Source organism: Mycteria americana, chromosome 8 (assembly GCF_035582795.1).
Source record: "Mycteria americana isolate JAX WOST 10 ecotype Jacksonville Zoo and Gardens chromosome 8, USCA_MyAme_1.0, whole genome shotgun sequence".
Classification (NCBI taxonomy): Eukaryota; Metazoa; Chordata; class Aves; order Ciconiiformes; family Ciconiidae; genus Mycteria; species Mycteria americana.
This window is the reverse complement of record NC_134372.1, coordinates 50,187,255-50,204,368: the sequence shown is the minus strand read 5'-3', so window position 1 is coordinate 50,204,368 and position 17,114 is coordinate 50,187,255.

The window sequence follows — 17,114 nt, the reverse complement described above, 5'->3', positions numbered from 1 at the left end:
TGTTGGCCTCCCACCCCTTTTTGGCCTCTACTTTCTTGTTGGCCTCCCACCCCTTTTTGGCCTCCCACCTGTTTTTGGACTCTACTTTCTTGTTGGCCTCCCACCCATTTTTGGCCTCCCACCTCTTTTTGGCCTCTACTTTCTTGTTGGCCTCCCACCCGTTTTTGGCCTCCCACCTCTTTTTGGCCTCTACTTTCTTGTTGGCCTCCCACCCCTTTTTGGCCTCCCACCTCTTTTTGGCCTCTACTTTCTTGTTGGCCTCCCACCCCTTTTTGGCCTCCCATCTCTTTTTGGCCTCTACTTTCTTGTTGGCCTCCCACCCCTTTTTGGCCTCCCACCTCTTTTTGGCCTCTCCTGTCTTGTTGGCCTCCCACCCCTTTTTGGCCTCCCACCTCTTTTTGGCCTCTACTTTCTTGTTGGCCTCCCACCCCTTTTTGGCCTCCCACCTCTTTTTGGCCTCTACTTTCTTGTTGGCCTCCCACCCCTTTTTGGCCTCCCACCTCTTTTTGGCCTCTACTTTCTTGTTGGCCTCCCACCTCTTTTTGGCCTCTACTTTCTTTTTGGCCTCCCACACCTTTTTGGCCTGTGCTTTCTTGTTGGCCTCCCACCCCTTTTTGACCTCCCACGTCTTTTTGGCCTCTACTTTCTTGTTTGCCTCCCACCCCTTTTTGGCCTCCCACCTCTTTTTGGCCTCTACTTTCTTGTTGGCCTCCCACCCCTTTTTGGCCTCCCACCTCTTTTTGGCCTCTACTTTCTTGGTGGCCTCCCATCCCTTTTTGGCCTCCCACCTCTTTTTGGCCTCTACTTTCTTGTTGGCCTCCCACCCCTTTTTGGCCTCCCACCTCTTTTTGGCCTCTACTTTCTTGTTGGCCTCCCAACTCTTTTTGGCCTCTACTTTCTTTTTGGCCTCCCACACCTTTTTGGACTGTGCTTTCTTGTTGGCCTCCCACCCCTTTTTGGCCTCCCACCTCTTTTTGGCCTCTACTTTCTTGTTGGCCTCCCACCCCTTTTTGGCCTCCCACCTCTTTTTGGCCTCTACTTTCTTGTTGGCCTCCCAACTCTTTTTGGCCTCTACTTTCTTTTTGGCCTCCCACACCTTTTTGGCCTGTGCTTTCTTGTTGGCCTCCCACCCCTTTTTGGCCTCCCACCCCTTTTTGGCCTCTACTTTCTTGTTGGCCTCCCACCCCTTTTTGGCCTCCCACCTCTTTTTGGCCTCTGCTTTCTTGTCAGCCTCCCACTCCTTTTTGGCCTCCCACACTTTTTCGGCCTCTACTTTCTTGTTGGCCTCCCACCTCTTTTTGGCCTCTACTTTCTTGTTGGCATCCCACCCCTTTTTGGCCTCCCACCTCTTTTTGGCCTCTCCTGTCTTGTTGGCCTCCCACCCCTTTTTGGCCTCCCACCTCTTTTTGGCCTCTACTTTCTTGTTGGCCTCCCACCTCTTTTTGGCCTCTACTTTCTTATCGGCCTCCCACCCCTTTTTGGCCTCCCACCCCTTTTTGGCCTCCCACCTCTTTTTGGCCTCTACTTTCTTGTTGGCCTCCCACCCTTTTTTGGCTTCTACTTTCTTGTTGGCCTCCCACCCCTTTTTGGCCTCCCACCTCTTTTTGGCCTCTACTTTCTTGTTGGCCTCCCACCCCTTTTTGGCCTCCCACCTCTTTTTGGCCTCTACTTTCTTGTTGGCCTCCCAACTCTTTTTGGCCTCTACTTTCTTTTTGGCCTCCCACCTCTTTTTGGCCTGTACTTTCTTGTTGGCCTCCCACCCCTTTTTGGCCTCCCACCTGTTTTTGGCCTCTACTTTCTTGTTGGCCTCCCACCCCTTTTTGGCCTCCCACCTCTTTTTGGCCTCTACTTTCTTGTTGGCCTCCCACCCCTTTTTGGCCTCCCACCTCTTTTTGGCCTCTACTTCCTTGTTGGCCTCCCACCCCTTTTTAGGCCTCCCACCCCTTTTTGGCCTCTACTTTCTTGTTGGCCTCCCACCCCTTTTTGGCCTCCCACCTCTTTTTGGCCTCTGCTTTCTTGTCAGCCTCCCACTCCTTTTTGGCCTCCCACACTTTTTCGGCCTCTACTTTCTTGTTGGCCTCCCACCTCTTTTTGGCCTCTACTTTCTTGTTGGCCTCCCACCCCTTTTTGGCCTCCCACCTCTTTTTGGCCTCTCCTGTCTTGTTGGCCTCCCACCCCTTTTTGGCCTCCCACCTCTTTTTGGCCTCTACTTTCTTGTTGGCCTCCCACCTCTTTTTGGCCTCTACTTTCTTATCGGCCTCCCACCCCTTTTTGGCCTCCCACCCCTTTTTGGCCTCCCACCTCTTTTTGGCCTCTACTTTCTTGTTGGCCTCCCACCCTTTTTTGGCTTCTACTTTCTTGTTGGCCTCCCACCCCTTTTTGGCCTCCCACCTCTTTTTGGCCTCTACTTTCTTGTTGGCCTCCCACCCCTTTTTGGCCTCCCACCTCTTTTTGGCCTCTACTTTCTTGTTGGCCTCCCACCCTTTTTTGGCTTCTACTTTCTTGTTGGCCTCCCACCCCTTTTTGGCCTCCCACCTCTTTTTGGCCTCTACTTTCTTGTTGGCCTCCCACCCCTTTTTGGCCTCCCACCTCTTTTTGGCCTCTACTTTCTTGTTGGCCTCCCACCCCTTTTTGGCCTCTACTTTCTTTTTGGCCTCCCACACCTTTTTGGCCTGTACTTTCTTTTTGGCCTCCCACCCCTTTTTGGCCTCCCACCTCTTTTTGGCCTCTACTTTCTTGTTGGCCTCCCACCCCTTTTTGGCCTCCCACCTCTTTTTGGCCTCTACTTTCTTGTTGGCCTCCCACCCCTTTTTGGCCTCCCACCTCTTTTTGGCCTCTACTTTCTTGTTGGCCTCCCACCTCTTTTTGGCCTCTACTTTCTTTTTGGCCTCCCACCTCTTTTTGGCCTGTACTTTCTTGTTGGCCTCCCACTTCTTTTTGGCCTCCCACCTGTTTTTGGCCTCTACTTTCTTGTTGGCCTCCCACCCCTTTTTGGCCTCCCACCTCTTTTTGGCCTCTACTTTCTTGTTGGCCTCCCTCGTCTTTTTGGTCTCTACTTTCTTGTCTGCCTCCCACCTCTTTTTCGCCTCTACTTTCTTTTTGGCCTCCCACCCCTTTTTGGCCTCCCACCCCTTTTTGGCCTCTACTTTCTTGTTTGCCTCCCACACCTTTTTGGACTCCCACCTCTTTTTGGCCTCTACTTTTCAGTTGGCCTCCCACCTCTTTTTGGCCTCTACTTTCTTGTTGGCCTCCCACCCCTTTTTGGACTCCCACCTCTTTTTGGCCTCTACTTTCTTGTTGGCCTCCCACCCCTTTTTGGCCTCCCACCTCTTTTTGGCGTCTACTTTCTTGTCGGCCTCCCACCTCTCTTTGGTCTTCCACCTCTTTTTGGCCTCTACTTTCTTGTCGGCCTCCCACCCCTTTTTGGCCTCCCACCTCTTTTTGGCCTCTACTTTCTTGTTGGCGTCCCACCTGTTTTTGGCCTCTACTTTCTTTTTGGCCTCCCACCCCTTTTTGGCCTCCCACGTCTTTTTGGCCTCTACTTTCTTGTTGGTCTCCCACCTCTTTTTGGCCTCTACTTTCTTGTCAGCCTCCCACCTCTTTTTGGCCTCTAATTTCTTGTTGGCCTCCCACCCCTTTTTGGCCTCCCACCCCTTTTTGGCCTCTACTTTCTTGTTGGCCTCCCACCCCTCTTTGGCCTCCCCCCTCTTTTTGTTCTCTACTTTCTAGTTGGCCTCCCACGTCTTTTTGGCCTCCCTCCTCTTTTTGGCCTCTACTTTCTTGTTGGCCTCCCACCTCTTTTTGGCCTCTACTTTCTTGTTGGCCTCCCACCCCTTTTTGGCCTCCCACCTCTTTTTGGCCTGTACTTTCTTGTCGGCCTCCCACCCCTTTTTGGCCTCTACTTTCTTGTTGGCCTCCCAACCCTTTTTGGCCTCCCAACTCTTTTTGGCCTCTACTTTCTTCTTGGACTCCCACGTCTTTTTGGCCTCTACTTTCTTGTTTGCCTCCCACCCCTTTTTGGCCTCTACTTTCTTGTTGGCCTCCCACCCCTTTTTGGCCTCCCACCCCTTTTTGGCCTCTACTTTCTTGTTGGCCTCCCACCCCTTTTTGGCCTCCCACCTCTTTTTGGCCTCTGCTTTCTTGTCAGCCTCCCACTCCTTTTTGGCCTCCCACACTTTTTCGGCCTCTACTTTCTTGTTGGCCTCCCACCTCTTTTTGGCCTCTACTTTCTTGTTGGCATCCCACCCCTTTTTGGCCTCCCACCTCTTTTTGGCCTCTCCTGTCTTGTTGGCCTCCCACCCCTTTTTGGCCTCCCACCTCTTTTTGGCCTCTACTTTCTTGTTGGCCTCCCACCTCTTTTTGGCCTCTACTTTCTTATCGGCCTCCCACCCCTTTTTGGCCTCCCACCCCTTTTTGGCCTCCCACCTCTTTTTGGCCTCTACTTTCTTGTTGGCCTCCCACCCTTTTTTGGCTTCTACTTTCTTGTTGGCCTCCCACCCCTTTTTGGCCTCCCACCTCTTTTTGGCCTCTACTTTCTTGTTGGCCTCCCACCCCTTTTTGGCCTCCCACCTCTTTTTGGCCTCTACTTTCTTGTTGGCCTCCCAACTCTTTTTGGCCTCTACTTTTGTTTTTGGCCTCCCACACCTTTTTGGCATGTGCTTTCTTTTTGGCCTCCCACCCCTTTTTGGCCTCCCACCTCTTTTTGGCCTCTACTTTCTTGTTGGCCTCCCACCCCTTTTTGGCCTCCCACCTCTTTTTGGCCTCTACTTTCTTGTTGGCCTCCCAACTCTTTTTGGCCTCTACTTTCTTTTTGGCCTCCCACCTCTTTTTGGCCTGTACTTTCTTGTTGGCCTCCCACCCCTTTTTGGCCTCCCACCTCTTTTTGGCCTCTACTTTCTTGTTGGCCTCCCACCCCTTTTTGGCCTCCCACCTCTTTTTGGCCTCTACTTTCTTGTTGGCCTCCCACCCCTTTTTGGCCTCCCACCTCTTTTTGGCCTCTACTTCCTTGTTGGCCTCCCACCCCTTTTTAGGCCTCCCACCCCTTTTTGGCCTCTACTTTCCTGTTGGCCTCCCAGCCCTTTTTGGCCTCCCACCTCTTTTTGGCCTCTGCTTTCTTGTCAGCCTCCCACTCCTTTTTGGCCTCCCACACTTTTTCGGCCTCTACTTTCTTGTTGGCCTCCCACCTCTTTTTGGCCTCTACTTTCTTGTTGGCCTCCCACCCCTTTTTGGCCTCCCACCTCTTTTTGGCCTCTCCTGTCTTGTTGGCCTCCCACCCCTTTTTGGCCTCCCACCTCTTTTTGGCCTCTACTTTCTTGTTGGCCTCCCACCTCTTTTTGGCCTCTACTTTCTTATCGGCCTCCCACCCCTTTTTGGCCTCCCACCCCTTTTTGGCCTCCCACCTCTTTTTGGCCTCTACTTTCTTGTTGGCCTCCCACCCTGTTTTGGCTTCTACTTTCTTGTTGGCCTCCCACCCCTTTTTGGCCTCCCACCTCTTTTTGGCCTCTACTTTCTTGTTGGCCTCCCACCCCTTTTTGGACTCCCACCTCTTTTTGGCCTCTACTTTCTTGTTGGCCTCCCAACTCTTTTTGGCCTCTACTTTCTTTTTGGCCTCCCACACCTTTTTGGCCTGTACTTTCTTTTTGGCCTCCCACCCCTTTTTGGCCTCCCACCTCTTTTTGGCCTCTACTTTCTTGTTGGCCTCCCACCCCTTTTTGGCCTCCCACCTCTTTTTGGCCTCTACTTTCTTGTTGGCCTCCCACCCCTTTTTGGCCTCCCACCTCTTTTTGGCCTCTACTTTCTTGTTGGCCTCCCACCTCTTTTTGGCCTCTACTTTCTTTTTGGCCTCCCACCTCTTTTTGGCCTGTACTTTCTTGTTGGCCTCCCACCCCTTTTTGGCCTCCCACCTGTTTTTGGCCTCTACTTTCTTGTTGGCCTCCCACCCCTTTTTGGCCTCCCACCTCTTTTTGGCCTCTACTTTCTTGTTGGCCTCCCTCGTCTTTTTGGTCTCTACTTTCTTGTCTGCCTCCCACCTCTTTTTCGCCTCTACTTTCTTTTTGGCCTCCCACCCCTTTTTGGCCTCCCACCCCTTTTTGGCCTCTACTTTCTTGTTGGCCTCCCACACCTTTTTGGCCTCCCACCTCTTTTTGGCCTCTACTTTTCAGTTGGCCTCCCACCTCTTCTTGGCCTCTACTTTCTTGTTGGCCTCCCACCCCTTTTTGGACTCCCACCTCTTTTTGGCCTCTACTTTCTTGTTGGCCTCCCACCCCTTTTTGGCCTCCCACCTCTTTTTGGCCTCTACTTTCTTGTCGGCCTCCCACCTCTCTTTGGTCTTCCACCTCTTTTTGGCCTCTACTTTCTTGTCGGCCTCCCACCCCTTTTTGGCCTCCCACCTCTTTTTGGCCTCTACTTTCTTGTTGGCGTCCCACCTGTTTTTGGCCTCTACTTTCTTTTTGGCCTCCCACCCCTTTTTGGCCTCCCACGTCTTTTTGGCCTCTACTTTCTTGTTGGTCTCCCACCTCTTTTTGGCCTCTACTTTCTTGTCAGCCTCCCACCTCTTTTTGGCCTCTAATTTCTTGTTGGCCTCCCACCCCTTTTTGGCCTCCCACCCCTTTTTGGCCTCTACTTTCTTGTTGGCCTCCCACCCCTCTTTGGCCTCCCCCCTCTTTTTGTTCTCTACTTTCTAGTTGGCCTCCCACGTCTTTTTGGCCTCCCTCCTCTTTTTGGCCTCTACTTTCTTGTTGGCCTCCCACCTCTTTTTGGCCTCTACTTTCTTGTTGGCCTCCCACCCCTTTTTGGCCTCCCACCTCTTTTTGGCCTGTACTTTCTTGTCGGCCTCCCACCCCTTTTTGGCCTCTACTTTCTTGTTGGCCTCCCAACCCTTTTTGGCCTCCCAACTCTTTTTGGCCTCTACTTTCTTCTTGGACTCCCACGTCTTTTTGGCCTCTACTTTCTTGTTTGCCTCCCACCCCTTTTTGGCCTCTACTTTCTTGTTGGCCTCCCACCCCTTTTTGGCCTCCCACCTCTTTTTGGCCTCTACTTTCTTGTCGGCCTCCCACCTCTTTTTGGCCTCCCACCTCTTTTTGGCCTCTACTTTCTTGTTGTCCTCCCACCCCTTTTTGGCCTCCCACCTCTTTTTGGCCTCTACTTTCTTTTTGGCCTCCCACCCCTTTTTGGCCTCCCACCTCTTTTTGGCCTCTACTTTCTTGTTGGCCTCCCACCCCTTTTTGGCCTCCCACCTCTTTTTGGCCTCTACTTTCTTGTTGGCCTCCCACCCCTTTTTGGCCTCTACTTTCTTTTTGGCCTCCCACACCTTTTTGGCCTGTGCTTTCTTGTTGGCCTCCCACCCGTTTTTGGCCTCCCACCTCTTTTTGGCCTCTACTTTCTTGTTGGCCTCCCACCCCTTTTTGGCCTCCCACCTCTTTTTGGCCTCTACTTTCTTGTTGGCCTCCCACCCCTTTTTGGCCTCCCACCTCTTTTTTTGCCTCTACATTCTTGTTGGCCTCCCACCCCTTTTTGGCCTCCCACCTCTTTTTGGCCTCTACTTTCTTGTTGGCCTCCCACCCCTTTTTGGCCTCCCCACCCTTTTTGGCCTCTACTTTCTTGTTGGCCTCCCACCCCTCTTTGGCCTCCCCCCTCTTTTTGTTCTCTACTTTCTAGTTGGCCTCCCACGTCTTTTTGGCCTCCCTCCTCTTTTTGGCCACTACTTTCTTGTTGGTCTCCCACCTCTTTTTGGCCTCTACTTTCTTGTTGGCCTCCCACCCCTTTTTGGCCTCCCACCTCTTTTTGGCCTGTACTTTCTTGTCGGCCTCCCACCCGTTTTTGGCCTCCCTCCCCTTTTTGGCCTCTACTTTCTTGTAGGCCTCCCACCCCTTTTTGACCTCCCACCTCTTTTTGGCCTCTACGTTCTAGTTGGCCTGCCACGCCTTTTTGGCCTCTACTTTCTTGTTAGCTCCCACCCCTTTTTGGCCTCCCCCCTCTTTTTGGCCTCTACTTTCTAGTTGGCCTCCCACGTCTTTTTGGCATCCCTCCTCTTTTTGCCCTCTACTTTCTTGTTGGCCTCCCACCCCTTTTTGGCCTCCAACCTCTTTTTGGCCTGTACTTTCTTGTCGGCCTCCCACCCCTTTTTGGCCTCTACTTTCTTGGAGGCCTCCCACCCCTTTTTGGCCTCCCACCTCTTTTTGGCCTCTACTTTCTTCTTGGCCTCCCACCTCTTTTTGGCCTGTACTTTCTTGTTGGCCTCCCACCCCTTTTTGGCCTCCCACCTCTTTTTGGCCTCCCACCCCTTTTTGGCCTCCCAACTCTTTTTGGCCTCTACTTTCTTGTTGGTCTCCCACCCCATTTTGGCCTCTACTTTCTTGTTGGTCTCCTACCCCTTTTTGGCCTCTACTTTCTTGTTGGCCTCCCACCCCTTTTTGGCCTCCCACCTCTTTTTGGCCTCTACTTTCTTGTTGGCCTCCCTCGTCTTTTTGGTCTCTACTTTCTTGTCTGCCTCCCACCTCTTTTTCGCCTCTACTTTCTTTTTGGCCTCCCACCACTTTTTGGCCTCCCACCCCTTTTTGGCCTCTACTTTCTTGTTGGCCTCCCACACCTTTTTGGCCTCCCACCTCTTTTTGGCCTCTACTTTTCAGTTGGCCTCCCACCTCTTTTTGGCCTCTACTTTCTTGTTGGCCTCCCACCCCTTTTTGGACTCCCACCTCTTTTTGGCCTCTACTTTCTTGTTGGCCTCCCACCATCTTTTGGCCTCCCACCTCTTTTTGGCCTCTACTTTCTTGTCGGCCTCCCACCTCTCTTTGGTCTTCCACCTCTTTTTGGCCTCTACTTTCTTGTCGGCCTCCCACCCCTTTTTGGCCTCCCACCTCTTTTTGGCCTCTACTTTCTTGTTGGCGTCCCACGTCTTTTTGGCCTCTACTTTCTTTTTGGCCTCCCACGTCTTTTTGGCCTCTACTTTCTTGTTGGTCTCCCACCTCTTTTTGGCCTCTACTTTCTTGTCAGCCTCCCACCTCTTTTTGGCCTCTACTTTCTTGTTGGCCTCCCACCCCTTTTTGGCCTCCCACCCCTTTTTGGCCTCTACTTTCTTGTTGGCCTCCCACCCCTCTTTGGCCTCCCCCCTCTTTTTGTTCTCTACTTTCTAGTTGGCCTCCCACGTCTTTTTGGCCTCCCTCCTCTTTTTGGCCTCTACTTTCTTCTTGGCCTCCCACCTCTTTTTGGCCTCTACTTTCTTGTTGGCCTCCCACCCCTTTTTGGCCTCCCACCTCTTTTTGGCCTCTACTTTCTTGTCGGCCTCCCACCCCTTTTTGGCCTCTACTTTCTTGTTGGCCTCCCACCCCTTTTTGGCCTCCCAACTCTTTTTGGCCTCTACTTTCTTCTTGGACTCCCACGTCTTTTTGGCCTCTACTTTCTTGTTTGCCTCCCACCCCTTTTTGGCCTCTACTTTCTTGTTGGCCTCCCACCCCTTTTTGGCCTCCCACCTCTTTTTGGCCTCTACTTTCTTGTTGGCGTCCCACCTGTTTTTGGCCTCTACTTTCTTTTTGGCCTCCCACCCCTTTTTGGCCTCCCACGTCTTTTTGGCCTCTACTTTCTTGTTGGTCTCCCACCTCTTTTTGGCCTCTACTTTCTTGTCAACCTCCCACCTCTTTTTGGCCTCTACTTTCTTGTTGGCCTCCCACCCCTTTTTGGCCTCCCACCCCTTTTTGGCCTCTACTTTCTTGTTGGCCTCCCACCCCTCTTTGGCCTCCCCCCTCTTTTTGTTCTCTACTTTCTAGTTGGCCTCCCACGTCTTTTTGGCCTCCCTCCTCTTTTTGCCCTCTACTTTCTTGTTGGCCTCCCACCTCTTTTTGGCCTCTACTTTCTTGTTGGCCTCCCACCCCTTTTTGGCCTCCCACCTCTTTTTGGCCTCTACTTTCTTGTCGGCCTCCCAACCCTTTTTGGCCTCTACTTTCTTGTTGGCTTCCCAACCCTTTTTGGCCTCCCAACTCTTTTTGGCCTCTACTTTCTTCTTGGACTCCCACGTCTTTTTGGCCTCTACTTTCTTGTTGGCCTCCCACCTCTTTTTGGCCTCTACTTTCTTGTTGGCCTCCCACCCCTTTTTGGCCTCCCACCTCTTTTTGGCCTCTACCTTCTTGTCGGCCTCCCACCTCTTTTTGGTCTTCCACCTCTTTTTGGCCTCTACTTTCTTGTCGGCCTCCCACCCCTTTTTGGCATCCCACCTCTTTTTGGCCTCTACTTTCTTGTTGGCCTCCCAAATCTTTTTGGCCTCTACTTTCTTGTCGGCCTCCCACCTCTTTTTGGTCTTCCACCTCTTTTTGGCCTCTACTTTGTTGTCGGCCTCCCACCCCTTTTTGGCCTCCCACCTCTTTTTGGCCTCTACTTTCTTGTTGGCCTCCCACCTCTTTTTGGCCTCTACTTTCTTTTTGGCCTCCCACCCCTTTTTGGCCTCCCACCTCTTTTTCGCCTCTACTTTCTTGTTGGCCTCCCACGTCTTTTTGGCCTCTACTTTCTTGTTGGCCTCCCACCCCTTTTTGGCCTCTACTTTCTTGTTGGCCTCCCACCCCTTTTTGGCCTCCCACCTGTTTTTGGACTCTACTTTCTTGTTGGCCTCCCACCCCTTTTTGGCCTCCCACCTCTTTTTGGCCTCTACTTTCTTGTTGGCCTCCCACCCGTTTTTGGCCTCCCACCTCTTTTTGGCCTCTACTTTCTTGTTGGCCTCCCACCCCTTTTTGGCCTCCCACCTCTTTTTGGCCTCTACTTTCTTGTTGGCCTCCCACCCCTTTTTGGCCTCCCACCTCTTTTTGGCCTCTACTTTCTTGTTGGCCTCCCACCCCTTTTTGGCCTCCCATCTCTTTTTGGCCTCTACTTTCTTGTTGGCCTCCCACCCCTTTTTGGCCTCCCACCTCTTTTTGGCCTCTCCTGTCTTGTTGGCCTCCCACCCCTTTTTGGCCTCCCACCTCTTTTTGGCCTCTACTTTCTTGTTGGCCTCCCACCCCTTTTTGGCCTCCCACCTCTTTTTGGCCTCTACTTTCTTGTTGGCCTCCCACCCCTTTTTGGCCTCCCACCTCTTTTTGGCCTCTACTTTCTTGTTGGCCTCCCACCTCTTTTTGGCCTCTACTTTCTTTTTGGCCTCCCACACCTTTTTGGCCTGTGCTTTCTTGTTGGCCTCCCACCCCTTTTTGACCTCCCACGTCTTTTTGGCCTCTACTTTCTTGTTTGCCTCCCACCCCTTTTTGGCCTCCCACCTCTTTTTGGCCTCTACTTTCTTGTTGGCCTCCCACCCCTTTTTGGCCTCCCACCTCTTTTTGGCCTCTACTTTCTTGGTGGCCTCCCATCCCTTTTTGGCCTCCCACCTCTTTTTGGCCTCTACTTTCTTGTTGGCCTCCCACCCCTTTTTGGCCTCCCACCTCTTTTTGGCCTCTACTTTTTTGTTGGCCTCCCACCTCTTTTTGGCCTCTACTTTCTTTTTGGCCTCCTACACCTTTTTGGACTGTGCTTTCTTGTTGGCCTCCCACCCCTTTTTGGCCTCCCACCTCTTTTTGGCCTCTACTTTCTTGTTGGCCTCCCACCCCTTTTTGGCCTCCCACCTCTTTTTGGCCTCTACTTTCTTGTTGGCCTCCCAACTCTTTTTGGCCTCTACTTTCTTTTTGGCCTCCCACACCTTTTTGGCCTGTGCTTTCTTGTTGGCCTCCCACCCCTTTTTGGCCTCCCACCTCTTTTTGGCCTCTACTTTCTTGTTGGCCTCCCACCCCTTTTTGGCCTCCCACCTCTTTTTGGCCTCTACTTTCTTGTTGGCCTCCCACCCCTTTTTGGCCTCCCACCTCTTTTTGGCCTCTACTTTCTTGTTGGCTTCCCACCTCTTTTTGGCCTCTACTTTCTTTTTGGCCTCCCACCTCTTTTTGGCCTCTACTTTCTTGTTGGCCTCCCACCCCTTTTTGGCCTCCCACCTCTTTTTGGCCTCTACTTCCTTGTTGGCCTCCCACCCCTTTTTAGGCCTCCCACCCCTTTTTGGCCTCTACTTTCTTGTTGGCCTCCCACCCCTTTTTGGCCTCCCACCTCTTTTTGGCCTCTGCTTTCTTGTCAGCCTCCCACTCCTTTTTGGCCTCCCACACTTTTTCGGCCTCTACTTTGTTGTTGGCCTCCCACCTCTTTTTGGCCTCTACTTTCTTGTTGGCCTCCCACCCCTTTTTGGCCTCCCACCTCTTTTTGGCCTCTCCTGTCTTGTTGGCCTCCCACCCCTTTTTGGCCTCCCACCTCTTTTTGGCCTCTACTTTCTTGTTGGCCTCCCACCTCTTTTTGGCCTCTACTTTCTTATCGGCCTCCCACCCCTTTTTGGCCTCCCACCCCTTTTTGGCCTCCCACCTCTTTTTGGCCTCTACTTTCTTGTTGGCCTCCCACCCTTTTTTGGCTTCTACTTTCTTGTTGGCCTCCCACCCCTTTTTGGCCTCCCACCTCTTTTTGGCCTCTACTTTCTTGTTGGCCTCCCACCCCTTTTTGGCCTCCCACCTCTTTTTGGCCTCTACTTTCTTGTTGGCCTCCCACGTCTTTTTGGCCTCCCTCCTCTTTTTGGCCACTACTTTCTTGTTGGCCTCCCACCTCTTTTTGGCCTCTACTTTCTTGTTGGCCTCCCACCCCTTTTTGGCCTCCCACCTCTTTTTGGCCTGTACTTTCTTGTCGGCCTCCCACCCCTTTTTGGCCTCTACTTTCTTGTTGGCCTCCCACCCCTTTTTGGCCTCCCACCTCTTTTTGGCCTCTACGTTCTTCTTGGCCTCCCACCCGTTTTTGGCCTCCCTCCCCTTTTTGGCCTCTACTTTCTTGTAGGCCTCCCACCCCTTTTTGACCTCCCACCTCTTTTTGGCCTCTACGTTCTAGTTGGCCTGCCACGCCTTTTTGGCCTCTACTTTCTTGTTAGCTCCCACCCCTTTTTGGCCTCCCCCCTCTTTTTGGCCTCTACTTTCTAGTTGGCCTCCCACCTCTTTTTGTCCTCCCACCTCTTTTTGGCCTCTACTTTCTTGTTGTCCTCCCACCCCTTTTTGGCCTCCCACCTCTTTTTGGCCTCTACTTTCTTTTTGGCCTCCCACCCCTTTTTGGCCTCCCACCTCTTTTTGGCCTCTACTTTCCTGTTGGCCTCCCACCTCTTTTTGGCCTCCCACCTCTTTTTGGCCTCTACTTTCTTGTTGGCCTCCCACCCCTTTTTGGCCTCCCACCTCTTTTTGGCCTCTACTTTCTTGTTGGCCTCCCACCCCTTTTTGGCCTCCCACCTCTTTTTGGCCTCTACTTTCTTGTTGGCCTCCCACCCCTTTTTGGCCTCCCACCTCTTTTTGGCCTCTACTTTCTTGTTGGCCTCCCACCCCTTTTTGGCCTCCCACCTCTTTTTTTGCCTCTACTTTCTTGTTGGCCTCCCACCCCTTTTTGGCCTCCCACCTCTTTTTGGCCTCTACTTTCTTGTTGGCCTCCCACCCCTTTTTGGCCTCCCACCCCTTTTTGGCCTCTACTTTCTTGTTGGCCTCCCACCCCTCTTTGGCCTCCCCCCTCTTTTTGTTCTCTACTTTCTAGTTGGCCTCCCACGTCTTTTTGGCCTCCCTCCTCTTTTTGGCCTCTACTTTCTTGTTGGCCTCCCACCTCTTTTTGGCCTCTACTTTCTTGTTGGCCTCCCACCCCTTTTTGGCCTCTACTTTCTTGTAGGCCTCCCACCCCTTTTTGACCTCCCACCTCTTTTTGGCCTCTACGTTCTAGTTGGCCTCCCACGCCTTTTTGGCCTCTACTTTCTTGTTAGCTCCCACCCCTTTTTGGCCTCCCCCCTCTTTTTGGCCTCCCACCTCCTTTCGGCCTCTACTTTCTTCTTGGACTCCCACGTCTTTTTGGCCTCTACTTTCTTGTTTGCCTCCCACCCCTTTTTGGCCTCTACTTTCTTTTTGGCCTCCCACCCCTTTTTGGCCTCCCACCCCTTTTTGGCCTCCCCCCTCCTTTCGGCCTCTACTTTCTTGTTGGCCTCCCACCTCTTTTTGGCCTCTACTTTCTTGTTGGCCTCCCACCCCTTTTTGGCCTCCCACCTCTTTTTGGCCTCTACTTTCTTGTTGGCCTCCCACCCCTTTTTGGCCTCCCACCTCTTTTTGGCCTCTACTTTCTTGTTGGCCTCCCACCTCTTTTTGGCCTCTACTTTCTTGTCGGCCTCCCACCTCTTTTTGTTCTTCCACCTCTTTTTGGCCTCTACTTTCTTGACGGCCTCCCACCCCTTTTTGGCCTCTACTTTCTTTTTGGCCTCCCATTCCTTTTTGGCCTCCCAACTCTTTTTGGCCTCTACTTTCTTGTAGGCCTCCCACCCCTTTTTGACCTCCCACCTCTTTTTGGCCTCTACGTTCTAGTTGGCCTGCCACGCCTTTTTGGCCTCTACTTTCTTGTTAGCTCCCACCCCTTTTTGGCCTCCCCCCTCTTTTTGGCCTCTACTTTCTAGTTGGCCTCCCACCTCTTTTTGTCCTCCCACCTCTTTTTGGCCTCTACTTTCTTGTTGTCCTCCCACCCCTTTTTGGCCTCCCACCTCTTTTTGGCCTCTACTTTCTTTTTGGCCTCCCACCCCTTTTTGGCCTCCCACCTCTTTTTGGCCTCTACTTTCCTGTTGGCCTCCCACCTCTTTTTGGCCTCCCACCTCTTTTTGGCCTCTACTTTCTTGTTGGCCTCCCACCCCTTTTTGGCCTCCCACCTCTTTTTGGCCTCTACTTTCTTGTTGGCCTCCCACCCCTTTTTGGCCTCCCACCTCTTTTTGGCCTCTACTTTCTTGTTGGCCTCCCACCCCTTTTTGGCCTCCCACCTCTTTTTGGCCTCTACTTTCTTGTTGGCCTCCCACCCCTTTTTGGCCTCCCACCTCTTTTTTTGCCTCTACTTTCTTGTTGGCCTCCCACCCCTTTTTGGCCTCCCACCTCTTTTTGGCCTCTACTTTCTTGTTGGCCTCCCACCCCTTTTTGGCCTCCCACCCCTTTTTGGCCTCTACTTTCTTGTTGGCCTCCCACCCCTCTTTGGCCTCCCCCCTCTTTTTGTTCTCTACTTTCTAGTTGGCCTCCCACGTCTTTTTGGCCTCCCTCCTCTTTTTGGTCTCTACTTTCTTGTTGGCCTCCCACCTCTTTTTGGCCTCTACTTTCTTGTTGGCCTCCCACCCCTTTTTGGCCTCTACTTTCTTGTAGGCCTCCCACCCCTTTTTGACCTCCCACCTCTTTTTGGCCTCTACGTTCTAGTTGGCCTCCCACGCCTTTTTGGCCTCTACTTTCTTGTTAGCTCCCACCCCTTTTTGGCCTCCCCCCTCTTTTTGGCCTCCCACCTCCTTTCGGCCTCTACTTTCTTCTTGGACTCCCACGTCTTTTTGGCCTCTACTTTCTTGTTTGCCTCCCACCCCTTTTTGGCCTCTACTTTCTTTTTGGCCTCCCACCCCTTTTTGGCCTCCCACCCCTTTTTGGCCTCCCACCTCCTTTCGGCCTCTACTTTCTTGTTGGCCTCCCACCTCTTTTTGGCCTCTACTTTCTTGTTGGCCTCCCACCCCTTTTTGGCCTCCCACCTCTTTTTGGCCTCTACTTTCTTGTTGGCCTCCCACCCCTTTTTGGCCTCCCACCTCTTTTTGGCCTCTACTTTCTTGTTGGCCTCCCACCTCTTTTTGGCCTCTACTTTCTTGTCGGCCTCCCACCTCTTTTTGTTCTTCCACCTCTTTTTGGCCTCTACTTTCTTGACGGCCTCCCACCCCTTTTTGGCCTCTACTTTCTTTTTGGCCTCCCATTCCTTTTTGGCCTCCCAACTCTTTTTGGCCTCTACTTTCTTGTTGGCCTCCCACCCCTTTTTGGCCTCCCACCTCTTTTTGGCCTCTACTTTCTTGTTGGCCTCCCACCCCTTTTTGGCCTCCCACCTCTTTTTGGCCTCTACTTTCTTGTCGGCCTCCCACCTCTTTTTGGTCTTCCACCTCTTTTTGGCCTCTACTATCTTGTTGGCCTCCCACCACTTTTTGGCCTCCTACCTCTTTTTGGCCTCTACTTTCTTGTTGGCCTCCCACCTTTTTTGGGCCTCTACTTTCTTTTTGGCCTCCCACCCCTTTTTGGCCTCCCACCTCTTTTTGGCCTCTACTTTCTTGTTGGTCTCCCACCTCTTTTTGGCCTCTACTTTCTTGTCAGCCTCCCACCTCTTTTTGGCCTCTACTTTCTTGTTGGCCTCCCACCCCTTTTTGGCCTCCCACCCCTTTTTGGCCTCTACTTTCTTGTTGGCCTCCCACCCCTTTTTGGCCTCCCACCTCTTTTTGGCCTCTACTTTCTTTTTGGCCTTCCACCCCTTTTTGGCCTCCCACCTCTTTTTGGCCTCTACTTTCTTGTCGGCCTCCCACCTCTCTTTGGTCTTCCACCTCTTTTTGGCCTCTACTTTCTTCTCGGCCTCCCACCCCTTTTTGGCCTCCCACCTCTTTTTGGCCTCTACTTTCTTGTTGGCGTCCCACGTCTTTTTGGCCTCTACTTTCTTTTTGGCCTCCCACGTCTTTTTGGCCTCTACTTTCTTGTTGGTCTCCCACCTCTTTTTGGCCTCTACTTTCTTGTTGGCCTCCCACCCCTTTTTGGCCTCCCACCCCTTTTTGGCCTCTACTTTCTTGTTGGCCTCCCAACCCTCTTTGGCCTCCCCCCTCTTTTTGTTCTCTACTTTCTAGTTGGCCTCCCACGTCTTTTTGGCCTCCCTCCTCTTTTTGGCCTCTACTTTCTTGTTGGCCTCCCACCTCTTTTTGGCCTCTACTTTCTTGTTGGCCTCCCACCCCTTTTTGGCCTCCCACCTCTTTTTGGCCTGTACTTTCTTGTCGGCCTCCCACCCCTTTTTGGCCTCTACTTTCTTGTTGGCCTCCCACCCCTTTTTGGCCTCCCAACTCTTTTTGGCCTCTACTTTCTTCTTGGACTCCCACGTCTTTTTGGCCTCTACTTTCTTGTTTGCCTCCCACCCCTTTTTGGCCTCTACTTTCTTGTTGGCCTCCCACCCCTTTTTGGCCTCCCACCTCTTTTTGGCCTCTACTTTCTTGTCGGCCTCCCACCTCTTTTTGGCCTCCCACCTCTTTTTGGCCTCTACTTTCTTGTTGTCCTCCCACCCCTTTTTGGCCTCCCACCTCTTTTTGGCCTCTA